The sequence below is a fragment of the Pinus tabuliformis genome, chromosome 2_2 (assembly GCF_031772625.1).
Source record: "Pinus tabuliformis cultivar Carrire ecotype Pingquan chromosome 2_2, CPIR1, whole genome shotgun sequence".
Lineage (NCBI taxonomy): Eukaryota > Viridiplantae > Streptophyta > Pinopsida > Pinales > Pinaceae > Pinus > Pinus tabuliformis.
Genome location: NC_142300.1, coordinates 541,787,831 through 541,797,495, shown reverse-complemented (window position 1 = coordinate 541,797,495; position 9,665 = coordinate 541,787,831).

Sequence of the window (9,665 nt, the reverse complement as noted above, 5' to 3'; positions counted from 1 at the left end):
AAGAAAAATGCAAAAGGAAAGGTGGAGAAATACAAAACTCGGTTGGTAGCAAAAGGTTATTCCTAGGTGTCGGGAATTGACTTTGGTGATATTTTTTCTCCTATTGCCAAGGTAACTTCTATTAGATTACTTTTATCTGTTGCTGCTGCTTTTGATTTTGAGGTAGAACAGATGGATGTGAAGACAACATTTCTTCACGGGGATCTGGAAGAGGAAATATACATGAAGCAACCTGAAAGCTTTGTGGTGAAAGGTAAGAAAAAACTGGTATGCAAGTTAAAGAAGTCTTTGTATGGGTTAAAACAGTCACCAAGGATGTGGTATCAGAAATTTTATACATTTATATGGGGACTTGGCTTCACCATAAGCAAAGCAGATCATTGTGTGTATTTTAAATTAATTGGTGACCGTGTTATTTATTTGGTCTTATATGTCGATGATATGTTGCTAGTTGGAAATGACAAAGAAACTATCCAAGATTTGAAGACCCAATTGTCCTCCAAATTTGACATGAAACATCTTGGTGCTGCAAACTATATTTTGGGCATGGAAATTAAAAGAGATCGGGCAAAGAGGAAGCTTTGGTTAAACCAGAGGAAGTATGTCGAGACAGTACTCCAGAGGTTTAATATGCAAGATAGTAAACTAGTGAAGGTTCCTATTCCTGTAGGTGTGAGGTTATCTACTGAATAGTGTCCGAAGACACAAGAAGAGGAAGAGGACATGTCCCGTGTTCCATATGCAAGTGCAGTCGGTAGCCTGATGTATGCAATGGTCTGTACTAGACCAGACATTACACATGTAATGGGAGTATTGAGTAGGTTTATGTCAAAACTAGGGAAGGAGCACTGGACATCAATGAAGCGGGTTTTCAGGTATTTGCGTGACACTAGTGATTATGGTTTGTGCTACCAAGGAAGATTAGGATTAGACAAAATGTTCGATATTCATGGCTTTGTTGATGCAGACTGGGCTAGAGATCTGGATCAGAGAAGATCTACAAGTGGATATGTGTTTAACCTATTTGGAGGTGTAGTCAGTTGGATGAGTAAGAAACAATCTGTAGTGGCACTATCAACTACAGAGGCAAAATACATGGCAGCCACTCATGCAAACAAGGAAGCAGTTTGGTTGCAGAGATTGTGTTCAAGTATGGGGTTAGTATAGGGAGATATAAGGATAGACTGTGACAGCCAAAGTGCAATTTTGTTGGCAAAGAACCCCGCATATCATTCAAAGACAAAGCACATTGATGTTGAGTATCACTTTGTGAGGGATATAATAGAAGACAAAAAGGTGTTGCTGGTAAAGGTGGACACTTTGAAGAATACTGCAGATGCATTGACAAAATTTGTAAGCTCTAAGAAGTTCTCTTGGTGGAGAGAGACAATGGGCATTTCAAGGCTGAAAAAATGACTAAGCTCTCTTGTGGCCCCCTGTGGGAAGAAAACAAGAAGTGGGAGAATGTTGGGTTGTGTTATATTCTTTCCACGACTAGCCCACGTAGTTAACCAGGGGGTTAGAGGGGGGGGTGGGGCAGAGCCCCCCTTCATTTGCGCCGATTGTGTAGCGGCCGCGGGAGGGTCACAAGGGGTTTGAGGTGTACTCGTAACCCCACTTTATGGGGTCCGGGGCAGCGCCCCAGAAAATTTTGGTTTTGGACTCTATGTTAGGTTGGGCGGACCCACCTATGGTTTTGTGCATGATTTTCTCACATGTTTTTTGGACGCGATGGTTTTCGGTCCATGGTATTGGATGCTTCGACATGTATAAATATGTATTATAACATTGAAAGGAACATAATGAAAAATCAAGCTGGTAGTCCCGATTTTTGGATCCAGAGGAAAATGTCTGTGTATATGTGTTTTATGTGTTATGCTCTCGCATAGTTTATTTTATGTGTTTTAGAATTCGTATGCAGGTAATTTCTATACGAGGTTAAAACCTACATTTGGTATCAGAGCAATTTTGGCTTCAAGGGGACGCCTTTGTTGCTGAGGGGTTTCGCTCAGGCATGTGGTAGACCCTGTTCAGTGGGAGATCTGCGAGATCAATTCTGGTGGTGAAAGAAGATGGCGAGCAGTGGAAAGATATAGATCGAGAAATTTAATGGTCAGAGTTTTTAGTTGTGGAAAATCAAGATGGAGGATCTGTTGGTGGATAAAGATCAGTGGATCACGGTAGATTTGGGTACTAAACCAATGGGAGTGTTCGATGAAGAATGGAAGAAGTTGGATCGGAAGGCAAAGAGCACAATACAATTGTGTGTCTCAGATTCAGTATTGCTGAATGTATCAGGGGAAGCTACAACGAAGGCTTTGTGGGACAAGTTAGGGACTTTGTACCAATCTAAGTCTCTGGTGAATAAACTGTTCCTGCGGAAAAAGCTGTATAACCTGAGGATGAAAGATGGAGACTCGGAGACAGAGCATCTAAACACATTTAATACTGTGGTAAGTCAGTTAGCATCTATTGATATTAAAATTTCAGATGAAGATAAGTGCATCAGTTTGTTGTGTTCTCTACCAGATTCGTGGGGTAGTCTGGTTATTGCAATAGGTGGCAATGCAATTGCCTTGCAGTTTGATGAAATAGTCTCATCCTTGCTGACAGAGGAGATGAGACGGAAAAATATGGAGAGCTAGAATGGTGATGCCTTGTCTATACGAGGATAGTCCCAGAACATAAACAAAAATAAGTCATCAAGTGGGAGATCTAAATCTAGAGGGAGATCTAAATCTCCAGGAAAACCTGTAAAGGTGGTGTGTTGGAAATGCGGAAAGGAAGGGCACTACAAAAGGGACTGTAAATCTAAAGATCCTGATAAAGGAAAGGCAGGAGCTTTAGATTTAATATTGGACAAAACCCACTAACGTCATGTATATACACAAGCAAGGCCCACCAAACTTAACCTAATTAAACAGCTTGCAAGACTCTGAAACTCCATAAGACAAAACCAGCATTAAAATACCAAGGCATCTACAGTCCATCCAAAAAATATCACGAATCTGTATTATAATATCGAGAGAAAAATAAAAAGAAAGGCATATAGACAAATCTTGGATGAAGAACTAGTGGCTCATCATATAAACTCTTTAGGGTAGAGCCACAAGCTAAGCAAAGCTTCCCTCTAGAGGCTAAAAAGGAAAAATGCCATTGAGGATTCTCACAGCTGCTTAGGTCATGGATAAACCACATATACAATCATCTCTAAATGGAATCAATCTAGACTTAAGAAACACCATATTTCCTCCTCGAGGCACAATAAAAGTTTTGCAGCTCCACAACAAATGGATGTTATTCATTTACAGACATAGATCAACCATTGCATCCACCACATACATGGACAAATTCAACATAACAGTAAAATCACAACAAAACTAGGTAGAAATACATAAAAACAGGACGATGCGCTAACCTTTGAGTTGCTTGCGAAGTAAAAGACTGGCCTGGTTTTCGCCCATGGTGCCCTGTGAACACCCTCAGATTACAACTCCCGCACAACCTCAGATTTAAAAGCTGCTCGGAACACCCTTGGATTATAAATCACTGTGAAATCGGCCACACCCACCACGCGTATGTATATTGAAGAAGCCAAGGATTAGATTGCCCTCAACAACGATACTGGTATTGAAAATGGATATCAATAGAGCAGCTCCTTGCCTCAGTATACCATAGGAGAATCTCATCAAGAACAACAACTTTTATTAATAGGGAAGACCCAAGAGGGTAAGCCCTATGGCAAGAATGGATGGATGGTAATATGCTATTTTTATAAATAGAATATTTATTTAAAAATATAAAGTCGTAAAGAATTTAGTTACGTTGAGTGTTTATTTTTACTTTTTAATCTTTATCACCATCTTTCTTTTGGGTCCTAGCATGGGATTTTGCCCCCATTTGATGCCATATGGCATGGGGCGGTGGTTGGCCATGTGTTAAACTTGGTGGTGAGATGATTAGGTTTTTAGTTTTCCAATTAATCACTTACTTTTAGAGGAGGAATTGCCTTGAAGCAAATGAGTTAATGAAGCGGTATTTATTTTTATTTTTATTTTGGGTAGGGAACTTTGTGGTTTGTTGAAATTTTCCTCAAAATTTTGGTAAAATATAAAATGAAATGATTGGTATGTAGTTTTTATGCCAAATGAATCATTCCAATTATAAAATTTATAAAATTTGATAAAAGTTTTTTAAAGATTATATGCAAGTAGTGTATATCAAAAAATAAGATTATATGCAAATCACATCAAAAATTTATAATTTAGTTTAAGACTTCGATGTCTGAAGACCACCGAAAACTGGAGCCGGGATCTCAGACTCTAATGAGACACTTATCTTTCCAGTGTAACTATGACGGGTCATAGTGTACCCCTGTAGGATCTGAAACCGGGTAGAGGGGATAACATCCCAGTGAGACAACCACCCTATTGTCCCACTAGGAGATTTGATCAAAGATTTGTTCAATGAAGTTTTGACTTTGTTTATGTGTAAATTCTAATAACAAAAGAATTAGATAGTTCCACTAATTTATTACCTTAAAATAAATATTAGTTCAAAAGCTATTGAATAGAGAACTAAGAGCCTCAATATTTCACCACTAAGGTTATTATATGATCTATCATTAGTTATCATGGCCGAGCTCTAATTATCCCTAAATTTTTTATTAGATTCGTATTACATTTGTGGTTGGAAAGGGGTTCTTTGGCTATAAGATTAACTTAATCCATAAGAGGGGATCAACCTAAACAATTATTTTGCTATATATTCTTGGATAATGATAGATTACCCATTGGGTGCCACTTAGGGGCCCATTACTTTTTATACTTTTCACCCAACCCATGACTCATTATAGCTAAGCTTGAATCTAAACCATATGCCCCCGATGTCACACAAAGTACTTATATAACTACTAGGAGGTCTGAACTTGTGAACTCCAAAAGCTTAAAGTCTAGAGCAAGCCTAAATTACCGACTAAGCTACGAAATCCATAGCCATTGAAATTTAGATTTGCCATATTCTATCATCTTATGTGATGTTTTATGTGATACTAATATATTTAATTTTACTCTATATTGTTAAGAAAGACTTGATTGGTTGGAGATGGTCTTATTCTCTCAAACAACATGTTTACTTTTTTGAACTTTTTCACATGTTTGTTTTTTTAATTGGTTACTTATTTATGTGGTTGAAAGTGCAAATAAATTTGTAAAGTTCACAAAATAGATGCTTCAATTATAATACCTTAATATTTATCAATAGCAAAATATATTTACTAGCTTAATAGTAAAAATACATACTAAATTCCCTCAAATGGGATGATGGAGACACAATTCACCAATGATGACATTAATAGCCCACCATTGATCTCCATTTGTTGAAGCCTTAAAGTGACAAATGGATGTACCCATGGCTCTTTGTAACATGCAAAGTTCATGAGAAGGACTGTTCAAGTTAAAGTTTTTATTGCCAGTTTAGCTTCACATGAGATAGCAACTTATCGTATTTAGATTAGGTTCAAGATACTTTGATGCCCACTCTCTACCATAATCACTCTATGAATGGATGAAGCAGATAAGTGCTTCATCTTAGTTTTCTCCTTCAGTTATTACCATCCTCCACCTCTCATTTGGGTAAGTTTGATTTAGATGTGTTTGCATTTTCCTTTGCTTGGTCTTTTGTTGGTCCTTCTACTAGACCCTTGGCGGCAAGCACCCCTTACTTGAAGGTAGCTTTGTGCCTTTGTTTTCCATTCCTTGAGTCTCCATCCCTCCCTCATTACTACCCCTTTAAATTGTTTTTATCATCCCCCAGTGTTTGGTGGATTTTATGCTTAACCTTTGAATTCACTCCCTCCTACTCTTACCCTCTCCAAGCTTAATGACATGGCTAAGAATGGTTTAGGAAGAAGGGGACGTCACAGTTGACATAGCGAATTTACTAACCATACTTAGCAAGGCATGGAATTGTCAACAAGCATTTATTGGGCTCAGACCCCTCCAGAAGTTCGGGCAAAAATTGATTTAGTAGAAGTTGAGGTGCAAGTGAAATTAATTTTCATTGTTGATGCTATGATTGATGAGGATGCTGGGTAATGGGTCTCAAATGCAAGAAATATTAGGAACCTAAACACCTAGTATTGTCAAATTGTCGATCTATATTGGTGGATCAAAACAATCATGGGTAACATTTTGGTAGAGAGGCGTGATACTCATTGGGAGATTTTGCTCCTTTTGGATGTGTTGCTGCTTCAAATCAAACATGTTGACTATAAAGGTCGCCTTTGACTAGGAAGACATCCATATTGGAATTTGCAAACCTTGAGGATGATGTTGGGCACACCATTGTTGATATTGTTAATTCCCCATTTGCTTAACATGTATAAGTCACTAGTCTTTTTGTTTCTGTATATTGGTAGCAGCACTGCTATTAATTCTTGATTTGGCACTAGGCATATTAGAAATCTTACTCTTAGGTTTAGTTTCTTTTTAAAAGACCTTTGGATTATGACATCTTTCAGACACAATGGATAGAGGCTTTACTCTATTGTTATTGGTGTGACTTCTCTCATAGCAAACTGGTAGTTATTGTTACTATATGTTTTTTCTCTACTTTAATACAAATTTATAAAATGGCTTGTATATATACACACACATTTAATATTGTAATAGGTTCTCACATTGAGGAAGGTAAAATGTACGCACGTTAAATAGAAAAATGTTTTTATTATATATATATATATATATATATATGAATGAAATAGTTATAAGTGTATTAAAACTTTGAGTAATCATAAGTAGACTCATGGGTATTTATACAAATAGGGTTGATTCTCTCTTCTTCTTTTTTTTTTTTTTTTTTTTTGTGACTAGAGGAATTGGCAAGTGTATCGAGCTCGTATTTGTGTGACACGAGATAACAATTGTTACCTCTATAACCTCTAAGTGAAACTACATGTGCCTGAACACATGGCTTATGCGCTAAATCAAGGGGATTTGAACATTGTATCACATACTTTACATATACTTCATAACCTGGCCATTGCCAGGTGAACTACCCTTGGAAGTAGGTTAACTTTCTCTTTTAGATATGTAAACTAATAATAGAATACATTAAATGAAATAATATTTATAAAGATATAAATAGCTTGTAGTCTAATTAATAGATGAAATAACCATTTACCAAGCAATTTTTCTATTCAATTTTGTCTAAAATCCAATAAAGAATTTCAGAAATCATAAATTTAAGTTGTTTAATTTGCAAAATTCAAGTGCCTTATGGTTTTTTAAGGTGTTGAATCTATTTATATATTCAAAAGTACATTTTAAATAACAAGAATCAAAATACTACTTAAATTTCAACTTAAAAAACCATTTCATCCCTTACTTAAACTTGATTTCATTTATGGTATTTTTTTTACATATTAATAATATTTTTTCCTATATAATACTAAAACAATCAATAAAAATAATTTCCTAATCATCATGAATCAGATTAGACTATGTACAACTTCTATGAAAAAACAAATTCATTCATAAATAGATAAACTCTTCTTCTTATTTTTTTTTTTAATTTAAATTATTTTAGATATTTTATAAAAAAATAATAATAATAATTTTAAAATAATGAATAAATTAAAATAAGATTTATTTAATATAATTACTTAATTAAAAATTAAAATAAACAATAAATAAATAAATATTTATAAATAAAAAATCAAATTAATTAATTTATTTCAATTAATAGTATATCTTATTTTAATTAATAATCTCTTTTATAATAAACTAACAAAATAAAATTATTTATTTTTAATTGTTTATTTATTATTACATATATTTCTAATTAATTATATAATATTTTGCTTGAAAAAAAAACTAATAAAAATAATAATTAATTTTTCTATTTAACTAGGAAGGGGGAGGAATAAGGTAGTTTATAGTTCGGTGTTTTAGTATCATGAGGTTCTCTGCAATTTCGACCTTGTATTTTTCTGTCTCATTGGTTAATTTCTTAATCATTTTTTATTGTTGGCACCGATTTTATTGTCAGGGTTTTCATCTGGCACTTTCCAAAATGCAAGATGCTGAAGTAGATTATGACTTTTGACAGTCTGGTGAAGGGTGGGATTTTTAAGTCTTAGGATGATTTTTCATGGATGTGGATCGACTGTTAGATCGACATCAATCCCATGCGAGCCTTGAGTTTTAGGATCCTAGATTAATTTCCCCTTGAGCCAAAGAGTTTATCAAAGTAAATGATGCTGTGGGATTGCACTTTCATCTTATATCTGAACAATCGAGTAAGATTTTCAGGCTCAATCAAAACATTCTTGTGAAAGGGTCCTGGAAAACCTTAAGGACTAATAAAAAGCATGCCTCGATGGTTATAGGCGAGGTGAGGATGTAAGTCTAGCATAGGTGCCGACTTTGATGGATAGAGCTCTTATACATAGATTTTGTGGTAAAATCACCAAGGCTTCATCTCTAAAAAATTAGTTGTAGGAACAGTGGACCCGAGAGCTCTAGGAAAAATTAGTTGAAAACCAAAACATATTGCCTATGGTGCTTTATAACATAACCCAATGCAATATTTACAACGAACATCTACTGCAAACCGTGACCAAAATGACAACATGACAATCATATCGCTTATTGGAGCTTTATAACACAACTCATTGTGGTATTTACAATAAAATCCATACATAGATAGGTACATATACCAAAACTCCTTTGCCTCAACTGACAAATAATGAAGGATACATAGCCCACATCTGATCAACCATCTCCCATGTAGCTTCTTCGAGCCCAAAGTGCTTCCACTGCACTTTAAATTTCTCTATTGCTCAGTTCCAGAGCATGAGTTGTTTCTGCTGTAATATGCATTGTGGTTTCGACTAGAATTATCCTTTTGGCTCCACTTGCAATACAGACAAGTCGATCACATGATCAACATCCTTCACATATCTTTTAAGTAATGAAACATGAAAAACATCATGGAATTTCACTATTGGTGACAGTGAAATTCTGTAGGCCACTGGTCCAATCCTCTCAAGGACCACAATACCAAGGTGCCAACTTGGCACATGATCCAATCCTCAAGGAGCTCTTATTGGGCTTGATGTTCAAGTACACATGTTCCCCAGCCTGAAACTCCTTAAATATCGTGTGATGATCTACATAACTCTTTTGTCTATCTTATGATGCCTTTAGATTCTTCTTGATAACTTGGATTTCATGTTCCATATCTGCCAACATGTCTGGTCCAATCAACACCCTGATAACTAGATCAATCCAGTTGATAAGAGTATTACAACTCCACCCATAAAGTGCCTTAAACAAACTCATCTTCAAAGATTCATGATACCCATTATTATACACAAATTCCACCAGCAGAAGATACTTTTCCTACTTTCGATGTTGGTGCGTAACATACATCCTCAACATATCCTCCAGAATCTTGTTAACCTTTTATGTCTATCCATCTGTTTACAAATGATAAGCTGTAATGAAAGCCAACTCTGTCCCCAAACCTACAAACAAATCCTTCCAAAACTTGGAGGTGAACTTGGCATCTCTGTCGGAAACAAACTTCTTGGGAACGCAATGCAATCTCACTATCCCCCTGATGAAGACCTGAGCTACCTCACTAACTGAATTTGTAGACTT